The sequence below is a fragment of the Athene cunicularia genome (assembly GCF_003259725.1).
Source record: "Athene cunicularia isolate RWA chromosome 2 unlocalized genomic scaffold, athCun1 chr2_part1, whole genome shotgun sequence".
Classification (NCBI taxonomy): domain Eukaryota; kingdom Metazoa; phylum Chordata; class Aves; order Strigiformes; family Strigidae; genus Athene; species Athene cunicularia.
In genome coordinates this window covers 33,457,893-33,481,158 of record NW_020799095.1, presented here as the reverse complement: position 1 = coordinate 33,481,158, position 23,266 = coordinate 33,457,893, and positions in this window count along the sequence as shown.

Here is a 23,266-nt window from a genome sequence, read left to right as displayed (position 1 = left end):
CGGAGTTAATGGAATGGAAAATTCAGGCAATATCATGCTCCTGATTTATGCAAGAGAAGCAGATCCCATAGATTTCTATGATAAAGTGCTTTCCTTTTATTACAATCAAGTTCTTTGCAGTTTGTTTGCTTTTTGTTAGGGCGGATGTTACCCATCACAGGTTAAACAGGACACAAGTGCTTTTGAGCTGCTACAGGGTTCTGCTGGTGTAGGTATGTAGGTCATGGTGGCTAATCTCCTAATATAGATGCAGTTTTACTAGCCTAATTTTGCCTTTTTTTTTTTCTTTTCTTTTTTTTTTTTTTAACCATCATAGTCTGCGGAAAGCAATCCCATAGCTGTGTAGTGCACATTCACAGCCATAGCGCTTTACTGGTACATTATACCACTCTCCCTATTTTGGTAGCATCTTCCTAGTACAGGCATGACAAAAATATCCGTCATAGCACCACCAATGTAAGTGCAAGAAGCTCAAGCAGGTATGTCAGGCGTCGTACAGAGCTATTTGTACATGCAAACCCTGACCTGCAGTGTGTTATTTGCAGCCTTCCACCAGATATCTACATTTGACCCTTCAATGTCAACAGAAGTGTCTGACTACCAGAACCTAGTTGTCATCTCCTTTCATTATCACAGGATTTTCTTGGGCCTTTTTCTATTCTTCATATTCACATTGCTAAGCTTCCATATTAATTAAATGTCAACATTCACTAGTCTGAGACTATGTTATCCAATAAATACCTGCCTGAAGCCAACTACATGAAGGGTGGAAGTTGTATGATTTTTAATACAAATTATTTGTTCACAATGTTTGATCAAATTAATCAGTGGCAGAATAAATGGGAGCTGTAACCACAGCTGAAAAGGATTTGAAAAAAAAAAATTAATGCTGCTGTTGTAACTCATCTCTCCACTTTGCCTCTGATAGCCATCATTTTGGGGGTCTTAACCTTCCTATGGGCCAGAGTTAGGTTGCTTGCCTGTATGCACAACAAAATAGTTGAAGACAGTAGGAAGCTTCACACAAATAGAGTCTTATTTAGATCCGGTGTTTGGGGTTTTTTTTTTTCTCTTCCTGGTGTCTCATTGTCAGTTCACTTAGTTTTTATTGATAGAATGAAGGGGGAGGGAAAAAGAAAAAGGGGAGGGAAAAAAAAAAAAAAAAAAAAAAAAAAAAAGAATCCTGATGGGAAATCGAACAATACACGGCCCTTTTCTCTCACTTGGTTTGACAATTTTAGCCACTGGCTGTAACCGATGACGCTCCCACGGGCAGATATTATTATCCTAATTCCCGAGACAAGGAAGCTGAGTCACGGGAGGAGGGGGAGCTGCCCGACCGCCCAAGTCGGCGCAGAGAGGCCTACTTTCAGGGAAGCCCCGTGCTCAGGCTGGCTTCAAGCTGCAGCCATAAAAAGCACCTTTTGGCACGTCAGAAATAGCACTTGCTTGACACGGACCCGCTGGGAGCCCCAGCCCCGTCTCTCCCGCCACCCGGGAGCCAGCGGTGCTTTCCTGGTGGGTCGGATTCTGCGGCACGCCAGACCGCTCTCCCGCAGCCGGGAATTAATGGCTTGGGGCTGGCTTCAGCGCAGGAGAAACGATATTTTCCCCAACAGTGCTGCAGATGGAGCTCCAAGCAACTGTCAAAAGCGCGGGGACTTCCACCTCCTCGGAACTCGAGGCAGGTTTAAGCCGGTGACCTACAAGCAGAGGGCTCTGTAGCGTTTTCCCCGACCTCCGTGCAATCCAGCAGCACTGGCAGCACGTTTTAATCGCAGCAGCCATCTAGGTTGTCACAGGGACGGTGAGCCGAGGGTGCGCTGCAGCGCTTGAGGTCTTATCTCCTCGTCGAGCCCTTCGGGATTTCTCCCCCTCCACGTGCTAGATGCCTTCATTTCAATGGGATTTGCTGGGATTTCTGGGAGAAGCAGCCCCAGCTGCCTCCTGCTGCCCTGGCAGCCCCCTAAAACACGAGGTGAACAGCGTCTGCCGCGTGTGGGACCCCGCGACGTTCACAGCCCTGAACCTACTCTGCATCCAAAGCGGGAGAAACTCATCTAATCGCTTGTTGTCTTTTCGTCAGAGGCATCAGGGAAGGACGAGGTAGCCCTGAGGAAGGACTGTGTGTACGAGTTCAGTGCTGTCCATGAGTCTGGCTGACATCTCCCTTGCTCCTGCGCACCATCGCCATCCTGCCCGCTGCCATTCTCTCAACTATAGCAGGGGTAAAGGCAGGAGGGCAGTCAGATCTCATAAACGGTGGTTCAAAAACCCTCAGACAAGACCTGGGATTTCAAAACAGAATGCTGCCACTACCAGCGCCGCAGCATTTTAATTACAATTCCGTGATATCTGTATCACAAAACCTGGCAATTTTAATGACAAAGTACTGCGATGCCACAAAGTATTTTTAGAACTAATAAAAGCTCTGCAGAATATTACCCTGGAATGTATTAAGACCCAATTTCTGCATTCATTAGTAATATCAAATAGCATGTGGTGGATGGTTATTTGGAAAAAATGCATTCAATGTAAATTGATTTTGTATTATCAGGAATAATGTGGAGAGGCTTTTCCAGCATCTTCAAGCTTCAGCCATTCCACCGCCTGCTGCAGTTTATGCCCTAATCTTGTGAGATTTACATAGCATTTTAATTTTCAGTCTCACTTGCATTTGCCAGCTGAGGGATTCTTATTATACTTTACATTAATTCCAAATTCACACTGTAACAATAGCAAAAAAAAACGAGTACTGACAAAAGCGAGAGGCCAAACATGACTCAATTAAAATAATATGTATCACTGTTAATCACCTCTGCCTGTCCATCTACATTCCCGTGGCAGTGCCTCTCTCCACAGCAGCAGCATCCATGAGTTAAGCCAGCTCTAGTCCCTCCACTCCTCCCTCCTCCCGCCGCCTTGCTGAGGGATGGTGAGGAGCCAGGGAGAGCAGGAAGGAGCCCCGAAGGGCATCGCAGGGAGAAGCCTGGGGCTGAAGAGGAGCCGGGCCGGCGCTGACCCCTGCACCGGCATGTGCGGGGCTCCCCTCCCGTCTCCCCTCCCACCTCGGTGGGAGGCAGCCACTCGTGCTGGCCACCAAACCGAGCGCTCGGCGTGTCCGCCTGCCTGCCGCGGCAGCGAGTAGCCTTGCACCAGTGCCTGCGTTGTCCTCAGATTTGTGCAGAGCTCAGCTGGTTGCCAAAGCTTAACGCTTCACATTATTATTAACAGTTAATCCACATAAAACTAAAACAGGACCGATGACAAAGAACAAAAGCAGACCAGTAATAACCACTCTCTGCAAAGTAAACCCCCCCCCCGGGTAAGCGAACCAAAGAGGGCAGAGCTCCAGAGCTCCCACATAATTTCCACCAGCCAGCCATCGGGCTAATAGGCGACTGATCAGAGACAGGCAGTAACAAAGGGGACACGGGAGGCTGAGGCAGGAGGGCTGGCCCTGGCTGTCACCTCCCCAGTCCCTGCCACGGCCCATGGTACAGCAAGTGAGCCAACATACAGAAATGGCATGAGCTTCGGCATCCCACAGGGCCTTGGCCTGGGGCAGCTGCTGGCAAGCTGGAAAATGGGGCAGTGAACTGGGGGCTGATCCCCTTGAAGGCAGTCAACAGACTGACAAACCCCAAATCTGCTCACTGCAGAGCCTCGCCTGGCCCCGGCTGTCATGGAGGCCAGGTTTAATGCAGACCACTTGGATCAGTCTCTCTCCTCTCTGTGCTTTGTGCTCAAGGTGGGAACAAACCACTGCTGCATCCAGCCTTATGCCCACATAGACAGGGGAGCCCTGCTGCAGGGGAAAGTCCTCACGCAGCGATGGAGCGCAGGGCTCATGCATCTCACATGACAGAGCAAAAACACAGCCCCACACACTGTGGACTTGCCCAAATGTGATTTTGAAGCTCATAATATGATGCTGGAATTGCAATGCCTGTCCATGAAATTATGAAGCTTTAGAATAACAATCTAACTGCTCTCCGATATATGTCTAGCCAAAGGCAGGTTCCCTCACTCCCGAAATCATTCAAATACAACCCAAGGAGCTTCTCTTAAAAGGACCTTTGACAAGGTCTTGACTTTTGATAGAAATGGACAGGACCGTGTGTGCAGGAAGTGATGTTGTCTCAGTGATGTTGTCTTCTACTCCCTTCTCTTTTTCCTGATAAGTCCTCTGTGTGTCAGCATTACCGGGAGCCTACAGTACAGAGGCAGCAGTCACCAGAAACCACAGGCAGCTTGGTTCAAAGGAGAGCAAGGAAAACCACACAACGTTTACAGTAAGCATACATGTTTGATCTGGCCGTGCTAGCTGCTCACAAAGCGCTCCAGCCCAGTGTGTACGGGCTCCATTTCATTTGAATAAAAACACTTTGGGTAGCCATGGAGGAAAAGAAACAACTTGCAAGAAGCACTTGCTAGTTTCACAAGGAGTAATCACTCATCTGAAACTGGTAACAAAAAAACGGCCCTGTAGCCAAGCACATCAAACTTCAGCCTGACTAATTTGTGACTGGTTATCTCTTTGTGAACAGTATGTTGAATCAAATCTGGGGAAAACTGGGTAATTAATGAATCAGTCAATGACATCAGCTCACTTAGAGACAAAGCTCAGCATCTTTTTTAGCTTGGGACTGTCATTTGTAGCAAATGATCAAATACCTAAAGAAAGAACATTTTTGCTGAAAAATGTACTGAGCCAGGCAGACCCAGAAGTGTTTGCAACAGAGCTGGGCTTGACTGGTTCCCTGGGTTACTGCTGTACCACAGCTTTTCTGTACTGAAACAGCAACAGAAGATAACACATTAGGCAGGTTAATAATAAAATAAATTATTTTTCTCTCCATTCTGGTTGCTGAAACTGCTGGGAGAGGCATTTCCGATTTCCTCTTCAGTAGCAACTCTGGCCATCATGTAGTTTATCTGACCTTTGGCTACGCCACACCATGAAATCAGACACCGCTAGGAGTGGGGCCAGAACAAAGCCTGGAGAGATTAATAAGAGCATTATTTGCGATGTGGCACAGGGCCATGAGTCACTGTGCAACCAGGCTGCTGCACCTTCTGGCAACAGGAACAGCCCAAGTTCTGCATCAACCTTTCTGCTTTTTTTTTTTTTTTTAATAATAATAAAGAAAAAAAGATAACCTTTATTTCTGTTCTTCTTTTACACAAAATCCTGGTCAAATGAGTGAATGTGAGAAGGAGGTAAAACACCACTCAACTGGAGTGGAAGCAAAATATAAACATAAAGTTAATGTGTGACTTTCATTCAAAAGACTCCATTCTTTGCATGATTGTTTGGGGCTTTGGGGGATTAACCAATAAAGAAAAAAATTCTGCTTGTTCAGCCTGATATTAATGTTGGTGTGGTACTTTCATTAGTGCAAAGATTTCCTCATGTCCCCCTCTAATATCTTCCATCTTCACAGATGCAGCGTGTTAGGGTGCAAATACAGTGCTCTGTGGCAAATACAACTTCATTTTCTGATGCCATCATGTGCAAACGTCTTGAATTGGAGAATACTAAATTCTGTGCAGGTCAGGTTCAAAGAGCTTGAGGATAAAGAAATAGATGTAATTATTATTATTACAGTCTATACCAAGCCCAGATAATAAAAAGAGGAATTAGATTTCTTATCTTCGACTGCATTTGACTGCAGGGTTAGAGATCAGCGACATCTTGATTAGGAAGCAAGAATGATATGAATCAAGAGATTCAAAATGAATCAAGATGATGTGAATCCCAGTGAATCAAACGTGAATGATATGAATTGTGTTAAGGAGCTCCCTGACTGTACCAAGATCCAGCAGGAAACTGAGACTGGGGGAGTATCTGGGTGAGGAGCAAAGGGGACAGTCCTGCTGCAGAGGGGGCAGCCTCTCACAGCACGCCCGACCAAGCAGGAACCCATGAGCGGGGCTTTCTACACACAATTGGCAGAACCATCCTTCTTAACAGCCCTGATCCTTATAGAGGATCTCAGCCATCCAGGCATCTGCTAGAAGGGCAACACAGCACTGCAGCACTGAGCAGGCAATCCAGGAGCTTCTTACACTGCGCTAGTGATGATTTCATCATGTGAATGCTGGAGGGGCCAGCCAGGGGTTACGCTCTACTTGACTTGCCAGTGGTGAATGTGGGCTCTGTCACCATAATTGAATTCTGGACCTAGATGAAGGCTAGGAAGGTAAGTTACAGAGTTATGATTCTGGACTTGAGAAGAAGAAACCAGTTTACTCAGGGAGTTGCTAAATAAAATCCCCTGGGATGCAACCATGAAATGGAAATGTGCCTGGAAGATCTGAACAATTTTTAAAGAGATCTTACTAAGAACTCAGCAAAAAATGATCCTGTTGTGCAGGAAGATGGAATTTCAGCACAAGACCTGATTGGCTATGGGACCATCTTCTTGATGAAGCCAGATGTAAAAAAGGAGCATATAAGAGATGGATGTGAGGGACAGCACCAATTTCCTGAAAGAACAGGCCAATGTGATTGTGAGAGTGCTGTCTACTGTCTGTGACAACTGTGGGGAAGTCCCTGACGTCTGGAAAAAATCTAACACTTTATCTGTCTTTAAAAAGGCGAGAAAAGAAACTGGGGAACTATCTGCTGATCAGCAGCATCTTGGTCACTAGAAGATCAAGGAGTATGTCCCTCCTGGGATCCACTTCTAAGGCCATGAAGGACAAGAAGGTATTTGAGAACAGTTACTACAGGTTTACTGATTGCAAACTGAACTTGACACACTGGCCTGCTTTCTAGGATGAAATCACTGAATGTGTGACAAAGATGAAAGCACTGGGTGTAATCTACCCTGCCATTAGTAAGGCTTTGAGACCATCTCGCACAACATCATCATTTGGAAGCTCAGAGGGTGTGAGCTAGAAAGACAGGCTGTAAGAGTGGCTGAAAACTGGGAGGTCATGTCTGGCAGGTCACCAGCAACCAGAGGAGCACCCAAGGGGTCAGTACTGAGATTCACATTGTTCAGTATCTTCATCAGCAGCCTTGATGGTGACAGTCAGACTTGTTGATGACTTAAACTGTCTGGACTGACAAACAGCAAAGCTTCACTGCAGAGGTTCCTTTGAAAACTTGAGATCTGGGCCAACAGACATCTCATGAGGTTCAACAAGGAAACATGATCTGTTACAGGCACCTGGCTAAAGAGTCATCCCGGTGAAGAGGAGCTGGGGATTACAAAGGACAAACATGTGTCACCAGCATGCTCTCATCTGAACAGGACATATCACATCCTAGGCTACATTAGGGGGACAGTGGCCAGAAAACTGAGATAAGTTACTATCTTCCTCTCTTCAACTTTGCATCCAGTTTTGGGGTCTTGCAGTCCAAGAGGAGCATGAAGAAACAGGAAAGGGTCCAGTGGAGGGTTACTGAGATGATCAGAGGCCTGGAGCAAGGTGAGAGGAGCTGAAGGAGGTGTGCTTGTTTAGTCTGATCAAGGGGAGGCTACAGGCTGCCGGAACAGCTGCCCACAGCTCTTTGAAGGGTGCTTACACAGACAAGAGGAACAAGCTTGTCATCTTAGTGCTAGAGGCTGTACAAGGGGCCAGTGGCCACAAGCTGAGGTCTGGACATGAGAAGACATGTTCACCACAAGCAGGGTGTTGGATTAGATGGATTCCAGAGGTCCCTTGATTCTACGATTAACTAATTGAAATAATAACTGTATGAAATTATAACAAAATATTATTATAAATAAGATTACAGAATCACAGAATCATCTAGGTTGGAAAGGACCCTGGAGATCATCTAGTCTAACCGTTCTCCTAGCACAGTTCCCACCTACAGCATAGCCTTAAACTCTAAATCAACCCTAGTCTTGAACACCTCCAGGGATAGGGACTCCACCACCTCCCTGGGCAGCCCATTCCAACACCTAACAACCCCTTCTGGAAAGAAATGCTTCCTAATATCTAGTCTGAACTTTCCCTGGTGCAACTTGAGGCCATTCCCTCTTGTCCTGTCGCTTTCTACTGGGCTAAAGAGGCTCATCCCCAGCTCTCTGCACCCTCCTTTCAGGGAGCTGTAGAGTGCAATGAGGTCTCCCCTCAGCCTCCTCTTCTCCAGACTAAACACCCCCAGTTCCCTCAGCCGCTCCTCATGTGTTCCAGACCATTGACCAGCTTTGTAGCCATTCTCTGGACATGTTCGAGTAACTCTATGTCCTTTTTGTAGTGATTAAATGGATTTGTTTCCACTTTGCAAGAAGAACATAGCTAAATATGCACTATTTCATGTTTGCACTGCACTAGAAGAAACTATACAGTGATTCCTGAGAAATGTTTTTAAAAACTCCAAGATCGGGGGAAGAGTAAATAACAAGGAGGAAAGATTGCAACACAAAGACTCAACTTGATCATTTACACAGGCACACTGAAAACATAAGCTTTCCAATGCAGCCAAAAGCAAGCTCAGACAATTACAAGCATGGAAGATTTACAGCAGAAGAGATGCCATGCTGATCAGCAGAGGTTAGGGAAAAAGACTTGGAGAACACAGTAAATGAATTTGAATTTGCAGAGCATATTGCTGTCACAAAAGGAGCTAATATACAAAGATTGGTGCACACCAACGCAGATAAAAGGAAATGCCAAGTATGACGCAGTAGGTTACGTCACCTGTGACATCAGCCCTTGTGGGCTGTTCTGCTGGCCACCTCCCAAGCAGAATACAAATGAACAGGAGAGAGTCCTAGAGGGTACAAAACATCTTACTGTGAGAGATTGCAACATCTCAGTATGGTAGCTTTTCAAAGGTGAACCTAATGGAGATTTCTGTATGGCTTTGAAGAGACGATTCTACATTTCTCAGAGGCATAGGGTCAAAACTGAGTGCTGCTGCTTTCTAGTTGAAAAAGAAAAGAGTTTTTATGGTCACTTTGGTGTGTTTTCCTTCACCTCCTGCACGTAGGCAGAGCCAGTGAGCCCTGCATGCCCATGTCCAGTGAGTCCTGCAAGCCTGTGCCAAGCCCTGCAAGACCCTGCTCCTGCCTCTGCCCCCGTGCTGGGGGAGCAAACTCAAAGCGGGGCTGTGGGCACAGGCAGCAGGGATGTGGCTCCCCCTCTGCATATCTGGTTTGCTGCTTCCAGCAATTTTCTGCCTGGGGCATCTGCCTGTTCTACCCTCACCCAGGACGGGCTTTGGTATCTGTGTATGTAGACAAGGAACACAGATTCAGCATCTTTTAAAGCTTTCCCGAAGGTTGGAAGTTTAAGTTAGATCAGTTGAAACAGGAAACAAGCCACAGCTATGTACACAACATATATATATGAACTAAATAACGGTCGTTAACTATTGAAGTAAATTACTGGTGACTGGCAAGCAAATGCTATTAAATGGAGTGTATGTTTGTCCCAAAAGTTGGTGTTTTCTGCAGCTATTAGGCTTGAAACATGACTTATTCTTGGGTTGGCTAGGCAGGAGGTCAGCTAGATGATCACGCTGGGTCTTTCCGGTCTTAAATTCTGTGGCTCTGTGGAAATTATGTGTCAGAGGGTTTTTCTTGTCGTAGCCAGACTGAGAGCTTGAAATCCACATGGTTACTGACAACTCCCAACTGTCAGTAAAGCTGTTTCACAGAAAGTGTTACATGACTGATGTCTCTACAACTGCACTTTTCCAAACAGATGGGGGGAAAAAAAAGGCACTGGTCTCAAATCAAATTAGTCTTGATGGATTACGCAAAGGAAATTTAACACATGCTCCACATTTTGAGAAACTTCTAAATATAACATCTCCATTGAAAGTATATGACGGTGTTAAAAATATGTAAATACACAGATATAAAACTATCTTCACATTACAGAATGAGGACCACTATTAGGGGCTGGAAAAACAACATTTTCTTGATGCAGAAGACCCGTGTCAGGGTTGCTGCACCTTGTTTAACCTCAGAGATAAACTCATTTTTGAAAGCTCACTGTCTGACTTCTAGAGGTTTGTCTCTACAGAACACGGGGCAAAGATAAAGATGCTCCCATCGTAACTGATGTTGTCATTGCATTTAGAAATAATAAATCTGTCACATTATGGAAAAAAATTAAAATAACCACAATGGAAAACATGGTATTTAAATTCTGTTGCAGCTGGAAACATACTGTAATGAAGAAGTAACCCATGAGTTTTGGTCTACACTCTCGTTTTCTTTCATTATAATTAGGCAGGGTATAATTTTATTTTACCAAAGTAGTTATACTGGTAAAACATTTACTGCATATGCAATTTACTCATATAAAGGTATGATTCATTAGTATATGTTATGTCATCCCCATTTCAGGAACGAGATACAGCAATGTAAGAATAGCACACTAGTATACCTACATATCTACCAAGCAATTGTACTATTTTAAATGGAGCCATGTAGTTAAAGGAACATACTGTGTATGCTCAAATAGGTTATTGGAAGGTTAGAGAGTAATATTCTGAAGATATAAGTCTTTTACAATTACTTGTAGGAATTAGTAGTAGTAGAAAAAGCAGTCTCAGAGACAGAATTAGCAGAATAAAAAAGCAGAACTGAGATTTAAATAAACAAAAAAGGCAGATTTTTTTCTGAATAATTTTGAATTACACAGGTAAAACAGACCCTGGGAAGTATAGAAAATAGGCTCTGTATAACAGAGGAATGAATTTCTCAAGAAAATTACATTTGAATTCATTTATAGCCATTTTGGTGCTCCGAGTGATAAAAAGCAAATCACATCTCTAGCTTCTTTATTCCATGTAGAACCTGCTTTGAAAAAAATAATAATGACAGCTTCCTAATTATTATATTTAAAGTAATTTTTAAAATAAGAAAAAGAATCTCCCATGTAATTATCAAAAATAATTAATATCCTTCCAGGAACAGCAGCAAAAAATTGGACTGTAGCCTCCTACCTGGTACAGGGCCAGGGAGTTTTCTTTGGTAAGACTGTGGCAGACAGAAGAGGCATAAAAACCATTGTAGCAGCAGACATTAAAAACATTAGCACGGGGGACAATTTTGTTCCACTTGTCAGTGAACACATACAAGATCATCTTACTTGGCTCAGAAAAGACCAGTGTGGCTCTGTGCGAGCGGCAGAACAGCATCCGTTTCTCCATGAGAAACACCCAGAGTACCACTGCAGGGAAAGGCACCTGAAGTTCTTGCAACAATAGTCAGAATTATAACTGGGGGTACTGAAAAAATATTAACTAGTGCCTAAGCAGTACTTTTTTATCTTCAGTATATTTTACAAACATTAGTTTTGATTCAGCCCTGGCTTATGCCAGCTTGCAGCAGCAGTCGGATGGGGCTTCACTGCCCCACCAGGCACCGACATGACTTTGTGGGACATTTATATGGTGGGAGGTGCTGCCTGGGACAGGATCTCGTTCAGGCATGTGCTGAGTCAATGTATTTCCCTGGCAGCTTGTACTGGCAGAACAATTATAGTGGCCAAAGAGTTATTTATAACTGTCCTCCCGCAACAGGATTCTTGAGGGAGGATGTTGGTATGAACACTGCTATTCCATGTACACACACAGCTACACACACGGCAGCTGCATCTCTCTTTAATGAATTCAAAATACTGTTCTGACATAAGTCATGGTGGTTTTTTTTTCAAGGAGGTCACTTGTATGGGGGAAAAAAGAAAGCAGCTCCAACCACAGGCAGTCCACACCTCATCTGAAAGCCTGGAGGCCTCTCCACAAATTGCCATAACTTCTTCACAAACTCATGAGAACTGACAACATGGGTAAGCCTCTGACCATACAAACAAACCCAAATACTAATGTGGCTTCACTCACTTTGGCTTGCCTTGGACCCTCCTCCTCTCAGAAAGCAGCCACCATACAGCTTCTGCAGCCTATGTGAGAATGGCGAAAAGGAAACTTTTCCTTGAAAAACTCAGGGCTCCAAACTCATCACCCCACAGGAAAGCCACAGCTGAGCCAAGCCTTGCTCCCTGCTGTTTGCAGCCCCTTTGCTTGCTCATGTGGAACAAGTTAACAAAATCAGATAATTGCTTAACCAATTTAACCAGTAACATACCACAGGTGAGGAATAACCTTCATACTATTCTTATTTTCTTGCACTCTAGATTGTGGATGAACCAGCTAGAAAATAAACGATCTTAAAATGCAATGGCAAATGCCTAATCTGCAAAATGCAGTTTTAAGGATATGGGGCCTCCCCACAGCAGTGTGCCTTCGTTATTGCACTGGCTGCGAGCAGGTTGGTGAGGAACAGAAATAGTCCTTAGGCACTCAAGAATGTATGCCTGCTAGTTTATTTTGTTTTACAGTTACAAATGCGAGTGTTCAGCCTGCCTGTCTGCTGCAAGAACGCTCTGCAGCAGAGAAGACGCTGCTTCCCGCGCTGAGGTTTTGTACATTTTCCTTTCCTGGCACTTCCTTGTGCAGGGGGGAAATGTGTATGTTACTCTCTGTGCATAGAAAATGTAAAGAAACTGGGAAAGACGACAGGGGTGTTAACTAACCCCCTCCGCATGCCAGTGTAATGGTAAAGGAAGACCGAATGCAAAATCTCTATGAGAGAGAAAACAAAGCCTGTCTCTCTTCCATCTTGAATCTCAGGGTCCTGCCAGGCAGCCACGATGCTTCGCACATTTAAAGGTGCAAAGCACACAATAGGAGCTATATCATAGGGGAAATAAATATGTCTGCATGCATTTCAGAGAACGTAGGACTGGAAGCAAAAAAAAAATCACAACCACAACCCCTTCTGCACCATTTTCTTTTGATCCGAGGATCTGTGTGTTACAAACTACCACAACAGTAGAAGGATGTGTTGCAAAAGGGAAACAGGCAACTGATTGCAAAATTGGGATTCAAAACCTCTTGCACGCAGCATAGAAATTAGACTAGAAAAGTAATCTTTTGTACTAATGGGGCTGAATTAAGAAGATTTCATTCATGGTCATTCTATATTTCTTTCAGCTACACAAACCCTGGTTTGCTTTGGGGTTTCAGAGAAGCTGGAAAGATTTCATAATGCCACTGTGTCAGAGTTTGATGGCTGGTTTTCATTCCAGACAACATAAGGGATGTACAGCAGCTATCGAAGTGTCAGTATCAAAGAAACAGCAGTAATGTTGCCCTTCACAATTATTTTTATTCTAAGACTCACATGCTTTGTTACATTTTCTTAAAAAAAAAAAAAAAGGGGGGGAAAAATCCCTCTCCTTAGTGCTGCTAAAATTAGCAATGCCAAGAATAGATATCAAAATCATCTTCTCCATTTATTTTGCTTAGATGTGAACGATGCTGCATCAAGCTCAGAAAAGGAGTATATTAGTCTCATACTGCTGGAAAAACAAGTTTATTACATTGCTGAAATGTCAAGTTTCCACCATGCATTTGATAATAGATTGTGTGCTCAGTTTCTTGCATCCGTTGTAGCAGCCTACTGAAGATATATGCTCTGCATTTACCAACAAACCAGCCTGCCCTTTGGACTGAACCATTCCAGCCAACTGTGGCTTTATCGTTAGCCCTTTTAGGTGTGGCCTGGCCTGTCAGATGCCTGTGTATTTTTAAAATAATTAATATTTTCTTAACAACAGAATCCTTCAACTGATTGATCTTTTTTATTATTATTATTATTATTATCCATCTATTATTATTATTATTATCTTCCATCATGCACTCTTCCCACAAAGATTTTTGGCTACCGTAACAGGTGAAAGGTCACACCTGGACATCATCCATCACAGCAGCATTTTCTCCGCACTGCGATTGCATGGGTGGTTGTTTGTTTTGCAGGATGCGGTAAGCAGGTAGGAGCAACTCCGGCAAGAAGGGTTGCATGCTGTCAGTGCAGGTCCCCAGATGACTTCTATCATAATTTTAAGGCTCTCCATGTCATGAAATTCCCTGACACTAAGCTTCAGTCTGTTTCAAATTATACCAAATACCCACACATAAATCTCATTCAGAGCGGTCCTCCTCAGACACAGACAAGCTTAGGGTGTGGAGAGCTATATAACTAGGTATGATTACTATATCCTAGTTATCATTTGAAAAAGAAAAAAAAAAGTATTTAGAGTACCTTTCTTCAACTCACCAAAACCCAAGACTGGAAAGCATCAGTGATCATACACATCTTCTCTGAAAACTCTGGAGAGGAACCAGTTTCTAGAAAGTCTTTCTCTTCAGCTGCAGCCTTGTGAAACCTGCTTGTCTTCAAAAATCTTACAGCAGTAGTTGAAAGAGCTGTGCTGTCAGCTGCCTGGTTTTAGACACACTATTGCTGCAGGCTAGAAAATAAACATGGGGGCAGTACCCAAGGGATGGGTGCAGAGAGGGAGCCATAAGAGGAGAGGAAGGAGTCTGTATCTATGAAAAGTGACCCACTTAAAGAGGCCCCGGTCACTGCCTGCTTTTCTTCCCCCGCCTCACACAGCGTGGGATGCCACATTGTGCGGGAAAGGCAAACTGAAAAGCAGTGCAGGAGGAAGACAGAAACACACCACCAGGCACCGGAAAGTAGTCAGCATCTCCAGGAACAGGGAAGGCTGGAAGTAGCAGTGGGCACAGAGAAGATGCTACCAAATTGATGAAGGTAAGAAGCACTGTAAGAAAACAAGAAAGGAAAGTGGACAAATTAGCTGAATACATTTTGTGGTAAAAACAGCTGGATGAGCATCTCTGGAGACTGAGAAAATCCAGAAACAGAATGGAGAGATCATCATCATCTGTCCATGCTTACAATGATGACAATATGACAGCCTGCCCAAGCCAAGCATTCCCATCCTGCTGTGGCACTTTCTCTTCCCAGAACAAAGCTCCTCGGTAGTTGCCTTGAGCCCAACAAAAAATTGACATCTTTTACTGCTCTCTTCTGTGTTTTTATTTACTGTTCATTATTTCTTTTTTTGCTTTTGTATTTTCCTTTCTCTCCTTCTTGGTGATGATCAGTAAAGAGCATTACCTGAAAAACCACATTGGCTGTGAGTGGGCTCAAGAAAAGTCTTCGCTGCCTTCCAGCCTCTTTCCCAAGCTGGATCCTTTTGAGTCTCCTTAGCAGCATTTGTCCCTCATCAGATATCATGTAAGAAATACCTGTGTCTAGTAGTTGGGCCTAAAACTTTTCATTGTGATGTTTCTTTAACCCAGGTGGGTCTGTATTTAGCTATGTTATTCAGTTCTGCGCTCGTTTCTTCTGTTAAATCCTAATCTATATGATTTCAGTGTAGAGATACAATCTCTCTCCTCCGCCTTTACTCCAATAAACTGCCAGTGCAGATATTCCCATCACACCATAGGGAATATTCCACCAATTGCCAATTATATATCAATAGTAGCTATGAGACCTATGACAGAAACTGTGTTATCACTTCATCTCCATACACCTTCTTTATGTTTTGCAGACCATTGTAGGACAAGCCATGTCAAATGCCTTGTCCCTATGGAGTAAAGAGTGGGAAGGAATAACTGGTACCTAAGTACTCGCTTCAGAAGTTAAGCAAATGTATTTTGAAGTTTAAAAAAATGAGTTACAGACATTTCTCTGGATGGTGTGTTCCACTCCTAAGTAAAGCTCCACTCTGTCCCTGACTACTCTTCATCCTCATCCTTCAGCTTTGGCCTCTGCAGAACGGGGAGGGTAACCCAGTATGGTAAGCACCAGGCTGCCAGAGGGCTGGCAAGCTGCCATCACAACTCCCAGCCACAAACAGGACTTGTTAATGGCTGGAGGGTCTTAAAGTCACTGTAGACAGGGGTAAACATAGTATGTTGGGACCAAGGCAGCATGGCTTCTGCATAGAGAAACCCTGCCTCACCAACCCACCATGGTCCTTGGAATGCATCAGTAAATACAAAGAGTGGGTCCAACAGACACAGTGCAATTTTGAAAAAGCTTTTGATGAGGTTCCACACCAAAGGTTCCCAGAAAAACTAACGCCACAAGATGGGAGGAAAGACTCTTGCAGATAGAAAATTGGAGGCAGGGCATGAAGCAAAAGATAAGGCTTAAAAGTAACTTTTCAGGTGGTGAACAGGCATCAGCAAGGACTCCCTGCTGTGAGATTAATGGTGGGACTGGCTTTACTCAACATTTTCAGTGAGTACCTGGAGAGGGGACCATACAGTGAAGACCTCAAGTTTGTATGTGACACTAAGCTCTTTCAGGCAAAGTAACTCTAGAAGGACTTCATAATATTGAGTGAGTGGGCAATGGGCCTACAAGCAGGTACTAGAATGGTTAGGCAGAGCCTCTAACATGCAAATCCAACAGTTGGGGATGCTGGGAGAGTGCAGAGAGGACAGGCCACAGGACGTGACCAGGCTCACCCACTCTCTGTAGGTCACACTGCCTCCTGCCACCTGAAGACAGTCTCAGGGCTGGCTGGCGCACTGGTCTGATGCAGCAGCAGTTAATGTCTTACGTTCTTCAATGTGCTTCTGCACACTGTCCCAAGTCACTTCCTAGTTTAAGTGCACACTCCGATGGGGCAAATTCCTGGCCTGGCACTAACCCTGGGATGTAAAAACCTGTGGAGTCCAATTGCTTCAGTCTCCAAAGCCAGTGCTGCCTGCCTCCCTTCATGTCAGGGCATGGCTGACCTGCTAGGCACACTAAATATAAAACCCTTCAAGGACCACAGGACAGTTAAAGAGAGAAGTAAACAGGCTTTGCAGATGTGCTTTCACACGTGTGCACTCTCTCACTTCCTCCTCCACTAGCAGCCCTTGAAGAGTAAAGGTCTGTGCAAAACCACAAACACTTGACTGGAAATCCCTGCTTTCACCTCCTCACCTTTCCTTGGATTTTTCTGGGGTTTGGAGAGCATGCTTTCAAGGTCCAGGATTCTTCCTCTTCAGTCTGCTGGTGCAGGCACATCCATCCCTAAGCTGCAGGAAGGCCTGTGCCTTTTAAAGGCAGGGTGTGCTGATGCTCCTTCCTGCCTCTCCCCGACCCACGTCCGCTGTGGACCCGGCCCCGGCGGAAGCGACTGGTAGAAGTCAGTGGCTCAATCTGCCAGCTCCATCACCACACTTTTGGTAGCCACAAACGGCCTGATTCTGTTCCAAAGCACAGTCTTCCCTCGACCATGACAGGGATGTCTTAAACCATGCAGAAGGTCACTGTCAGAAATACCACTACCGAAAAGAAGCAGAGCCCCTGCCGCAGCCTGTCGCGCTACGGCTCTGCCTTGCAGCACTGACACCACCCGGCACAGAATCAAGGGCTGGGGGTGAGATTTTCCTCCCAGCTGAAACTATGTGGCTCATCTCAAGCATGTCTGCTCCTGAATTTGGGAAAGCTTATTTTCAATTATTTTCTATTTTTAATCTCGACCTTAACATTGTTAAAGAATTTTTTCAAATTGGCTGTGCTTGTCAAAATACTATAAGCATTTAATACGCAGGCCTGTATGTTCACTTTTGAGTCATACATCAGCCTACTGTCACAGCAAAAACCAGCTGTGAGATGCTGTAACCGTTCTACCAAGCCTCAGTAACTAGCCTTTGAAAAAGCTAAGTCAAACAAAAGGAGTGTGAACTATGACAAGCAATGTGTGGAGTGGTAATTTAGTAAGGCTAAAGGAGATATGAAGAGTAATTAGCCAAGTAAACAAAACCACCAGACAAATTCTTTAAGTGCATCACAACCTGGAATCAAGGAATAGAGGGAAGTACCTGAGGTCTGGAAAAGCATTGGAAGGAGCTAAAGGAGAGATTCTTTCATGTCTCCCACAGATAGTCATGTAGGAGGTATGTGCATCAGTGAATTTGAGTTAAAGCAAATGAAAGAATGAAAAAACAAAAAGACAGAGACAAGGTGAAGGAAATCCAGAAGAAAGTGACTGAGTCACTACTTCATTCAGCAGGACAAAGGGAAGAAACCAAATGGACCAGCTGCCCACTCAGGGCACAACGATATGGCAACACAAGACAGCGAAGACCTCAGTGCTGTGCAGTTTTTCAACTGTATTATGAAGCCAGATCAAATCTCTCCATTGCTTTGTTCTTTCCCTTGGTTTGCTAATCTGCAGCAGTAGAACTGATGGCAGTTAAACAGGACTGAATTTATATCAGGCTTAGAAATTGTACTTGCTGCCTACGGTTTCCCTATAGAATGGCTTCAAATTACAGCGCACTTGTGTGAAGTTGCGAGTTTTGTCATCTAACCATTCCAGCAGTCCACAGCACATTACGGGAGCTGCGCTGCTGTCATCTGACTGCCATATGTCCAGGCCCAGAAGCCTTCCTTCAGTGCACAGTCACCCTCAAATCAACAAAAGCTTTTGCCTGGCTGAGGGTTTTCAGGACCAGCTCCCCAGACAAGTAGGATGGCCTGTCTGCAGCACCAGTTAACAAACATCCATCTTTCACGTGTCTCCGTGTGTCTGTCACATCAAGATTCCAACACACGAGCAAGACATTTTATTCATCTGCAACAGATTGGAATGAACATTCAGCGTAGCTTTTATTAGTTTACTAGTGAATTTCCCTAAATTACCTTTTAGTTTTGTGAAATTTTTTTTCTGTTCCTTCAATAGCTATTGCTAGGGGTTTTCACACTGTGATCCTGACAGGTTAATACTTAGCTGTTTACAAAAGGATCTCTAGCTCTGGTCCTCTGGACTACTCAGGTTGAGGGGAAGGGAGAGGTACGTCCCTCCTTCAAGATTCAAATAATTTTCATTAAGATTACAGAAAATTACTTGTAGTCTCCAAGGAGCAGGAAAAAAATCTACATTTCAGATTGCTTCTGTAGTTCTGTGTCCTTCCTGTAGGTGTGCAACGATGTAGCTCTGCCTATTTTCACACAGAAGGAATCCAGCTGAGAGCTCATTTTGTTATAATTCCAGATGATGTTCAAGAGGATGAAAAACTCATTTTTCTCGGGTGGTCAGAGAACAAGTCCCAGTAAACTGGTATTCTTTCCTCTCTCATCTGAATTCTGCAGAGGAATTCAAATTGTTTATAAAGCTGTTTCAAAGATATTTTAAAAAAGAAACACACAAGATGCCAAAAAAATAAAAGAGGACAGACCTGGACTTTTTCACCTTTTCAATTACTTTTCAAACTCTTAAGAACAGTCATTTAGGTCAGAGTAGTTAAACTGCTATAAAACAGCTGCTAGAGCATTCTCCTACTGTAAATTAAACAGCAATTTTACCAAACATTCCCATTGCACGACTACATTAGCATAAACACAAAATCAGGATTTAAAAAAAAACAATTGGAAGGGGAAGGGGTAGTCCTAAAATAATGATTCATGACTTCGTGGTAAGTCAATAGCAAAAATTTAACAGATTTTGTTACTAGTAGGTCACGTCTGATATAACAAGATACATAAATACAGGGAGATGGTCTGAACTGGAGCTCCACACCTCAGAAAGCGAGCCAAATTTCCACCCTTGTTGTCAGACAGGGCGATGTATCACAGGCATAGCTATAGCTTCTGAAATGGCAGCTTCTTAAAACACTGTCATCAAAATGGGTCATCTTCTCCACTTTAACCAAGGGAATTACCACAAGAAAATGAGTTGTGGTCAGCTACACATTGGTCACATTGGTTAATCGTAGTAACACTTAGCACTCATGGCAGTTTTCAACTTCAAAGCGCTAATGAACAGCATCCCTGGAGTATCCTGAGGAGGTGGAAGTCCTCCCTGTGCCAGACTCAACCAGGTAAGGTTAGTGCACTGCTGCCAAACAGACATGGGATGGAGGAGGGGAGAGGAATCTGTAATTCCTCTCAGCCCTATGGGGGGCATATGTTGTACTCTGCCTTTTCCAGGGCAGGGCAGGGCAGGGTCTTAACCCACACAATTAAAGACAGACTGATTTCTGTTCCATCTCTCTGGCTGCGATGGCATACAAGCAGCACAGAAACAAGGCCTGTTCTCCTTGAACCCTGACCAGCTTCCCACTGCCAAATCTCCCTCTCTCTGGTGTGTTCCAAGCTCTTGTAGTCTCCACTGATAAGCTGGTATGCGATTTGCTTTAGAGTGACTGAAAGCAAGGAAGTTTCATATTGTTCAACTGCTTATAGAATTGCTGGAGTTATGCTCCTTTCTGTTCCTATAAAACAAAAACATCTGTCGGAATCATGATCCAATGCTAGGCTGGCCTGAGCAGCACTGCTACTGTGTCCACCAACTGATGCAACTGCCTGGCCCTGAAGCAGGAGGCAGAGCCCCATGACTAAACTCGGAGGTGGCTACAGCAAGTTTCATTACCCCTGAAATGAGATAGAAAACGTGAAAATTCCTTACATATTCATTCCCCAAAGCAGATAATAGCTGCACACCAGTATGTTACTAATTCTTCCAGTCTCCCTTCTATCTCAGGCCCTGCACAGCTGAGGATCCAGTCTCCCACACAGAGCACGAGCCATTCCCCAAAAACTCTAGAAAGATTTTCCTGCCATTCCTTCACTTGAAGCACTGTTGGGGAATGACAGAACAAAGTCATTTTATCACTTCTGCTTTGTCTCCAGCAAGAAGCAGAGCTGTTCAGAGCACAAAAGAGCACAGGTGATGCAGATCCAGTGCCTGATTCTCACTGCAATGGAAATCAGGTGGGTGTTGCTGACCCTAATGGAAAGTAGTACCATAAAGCTGGCATTAGTAAACAGAGGATCTGCCAATGATGTGCTCTCCTCCAGCCACTAAAGATGCTTTACAGAGGCAAGCCTTGTGAAAGCAAAGACAGAAGTCATTACACTTTCGTTGACAACGCTTTGCAACTGTATATACATGTGTATACAGGGAGGCATTACATAAAGATCAGACTAAACTACAAATAGGAGCTGTTCTTTCCAAATTTTATATGTTGCTTGAGTCACAAAAAGTAAACTTCACCCTACTCAGTAAACTCCCTTCCCTCTTTGTTCATATTCACTGTAGTATATCCACCATTTTTGATCCTCTACTGATTTCCATTGTTGGGGCTTATTTTCTGTGACTTGAGAACCTGATATTACACTATATATCTTTAGTTCAATGAGCTACAAACAGCATTTTAATCCAGTAAAGAAACATTTGGCTGGGTGTGACCACATAAATACTCTGTCTAAACCAACACAAATATACTTTGCACAAGCCTATAAACCTGTCTCAGAGTTCTAACGATACTGCAAGTCAATGAAGCTTCAGCGTTCTCATTAACGTGATTCCATCAGACCTCTACGTTGCGTATTATTAATTTTTAACAGTAGATTGTAATATAATTTATAGCACTGTGGGGCAATAAAGCCTGAATCTTGGTAGTCATACAACCTTTTAGATTGATAATGGCTTTAACACTGACCTAATATTGAAAGGTCAACATGGATAGAGGCCATCAGACCTAATTATAAATAGGACAACAGGGATAAAACACATCAGTAATCTGTATCAGTGAGACAAAACTTTTCTTGAGAGCAAAAGGCACAGATCTTGACACAAGATTATGAAGAGTCTTGTGGCTGATTTTGACACAAAAATAATCAAGAACTTTATTTTAAAGGAAGACATTAAGACACTTCCCCCCCTCAAAATTTAATTTTTGTTATAAAAGGAACAAAATATAGAATAGCTAAAGTCAAGCAGGGTACCTGTTCTTTAACTCAATTTGGAGCTAGGAACTAGTAGGCACAAGCATATTTTTATGAAGAAAAAGCAAGCCTTCAAAACCTCTATGGAAATCTGTTAAGATGATGACCTAACTACACTCGAATTGTTCCTCTCCATAGCTTGCTGATGTGTGATAGTGAACACAACCAGCTTCTGCTACAGATCATGGTCCTCAGCACTTCACTGAGCACTCAGCAAGCTTCATGATTGGACCTCTGAGTGGCAGAGAACACTACGAAATGTGTTTAACCTGAGTAACTTCTTGTGAAAGGCAGCACAATACCGTTTCCTGGTTTAAAAGGCATTCTCATCATTCAAATATGCTTTAGTATTGCTTATATGTATTTCCTAATTCAATCTTTTGTGCAGTATCTAGAAATACAGTACAGAAGTAATAACGTAATTAGTATTTTCGCTAGCTAAATTATAGAGCTGACTGCAGAATACAGCATAGTAGCATCAATATTAACAGTTACAAAAATGACATCAATAGTTTTAGTATAGTCATGAGAGACATTGTAATTTTCTCTTTCTCCAAGATCCCTTCAAACCGTGTCAGATGAGGAAACTCACAAAATCCACTGGCTTCTAGTTCAACTCAAATTCTAAAAAACATCATCTCAAAGATTTCTTAGGTAAATTTTTGTAGGTTCTTGAGCAATATTCCTTTCTGAATATGGTATTAGTTATAAAGAACATAAGTTCTGCTGCATCAACCTCTCATATGAATTTAATTTTCCCAGCACTTCTGCAAGCTAACAAAGGAGTATAACAGATACTTCACAGCTGAAGATGATAATGCATAGGGATTTGTAATAATTATCCAAGACCATAAAAGCAATTCTGTCAGTGCAAGAAGTGAAGTCACTGGCTTTGTAATCTAGTGCTAGTCTGTATTTCCCTTCTACCCTGCTCACACAGTGAGATCTGAAATGCTAACCACCAAGATACTGGACACCAAGCAGCTATTAAGGAAGATACTGAGGCAAGCGTGCTTTCACAGATTCCTCACCTGAAGGGACAACAGTCCTCAGTCAGTCCAAATTAGAGGACTCCAATTTACACCAGCTGTTGGCTATCCCACAGCATCCTCCATGCCTAAAACTCCCTTTCGGCCAAGCTAATTCACAGCCCCCTAGACCAAATCAAGAACACTGAGGATCTACCCACACTCCATCCACTTCCTAATTACAGTAACTTTATGCTTTACTTCACAAAATGAGATTCATTTCTTCCTTCACCAGTTTCATTCAGCTCCTTCAACATTTTGTTCGTTTGTTTGTTAAGATGCGGATCTCCAGCAGATTGATCACTTCAGATGAGACAAAGCAACCCCTTGGTAAATCCCTCTGGAAATGCAGAACATATTATATGCACAAGAGTTGAACTCCTTGAATTTCCCCTTTTCAGATCCTCTTGGTTTCCAGTCATTCAGATAAAGAATGGAGCTTTTGTAGGCCAGCTAATCCATCCACTGAATGAAATATGGTAAAGTTTTACACATCCATATGTTCTTTCAAGGCCCTGGTTTACATCTGTAGATGTAATAATAGCTGCACTAATGTAGACAAAAATCACGGCTCAGGCCCCCAGAGAAGATCTTTAAAGACTTGGGTTGAAAAGTCCCAATGCTGCAGTCAAAGGAACTGGCAAAATG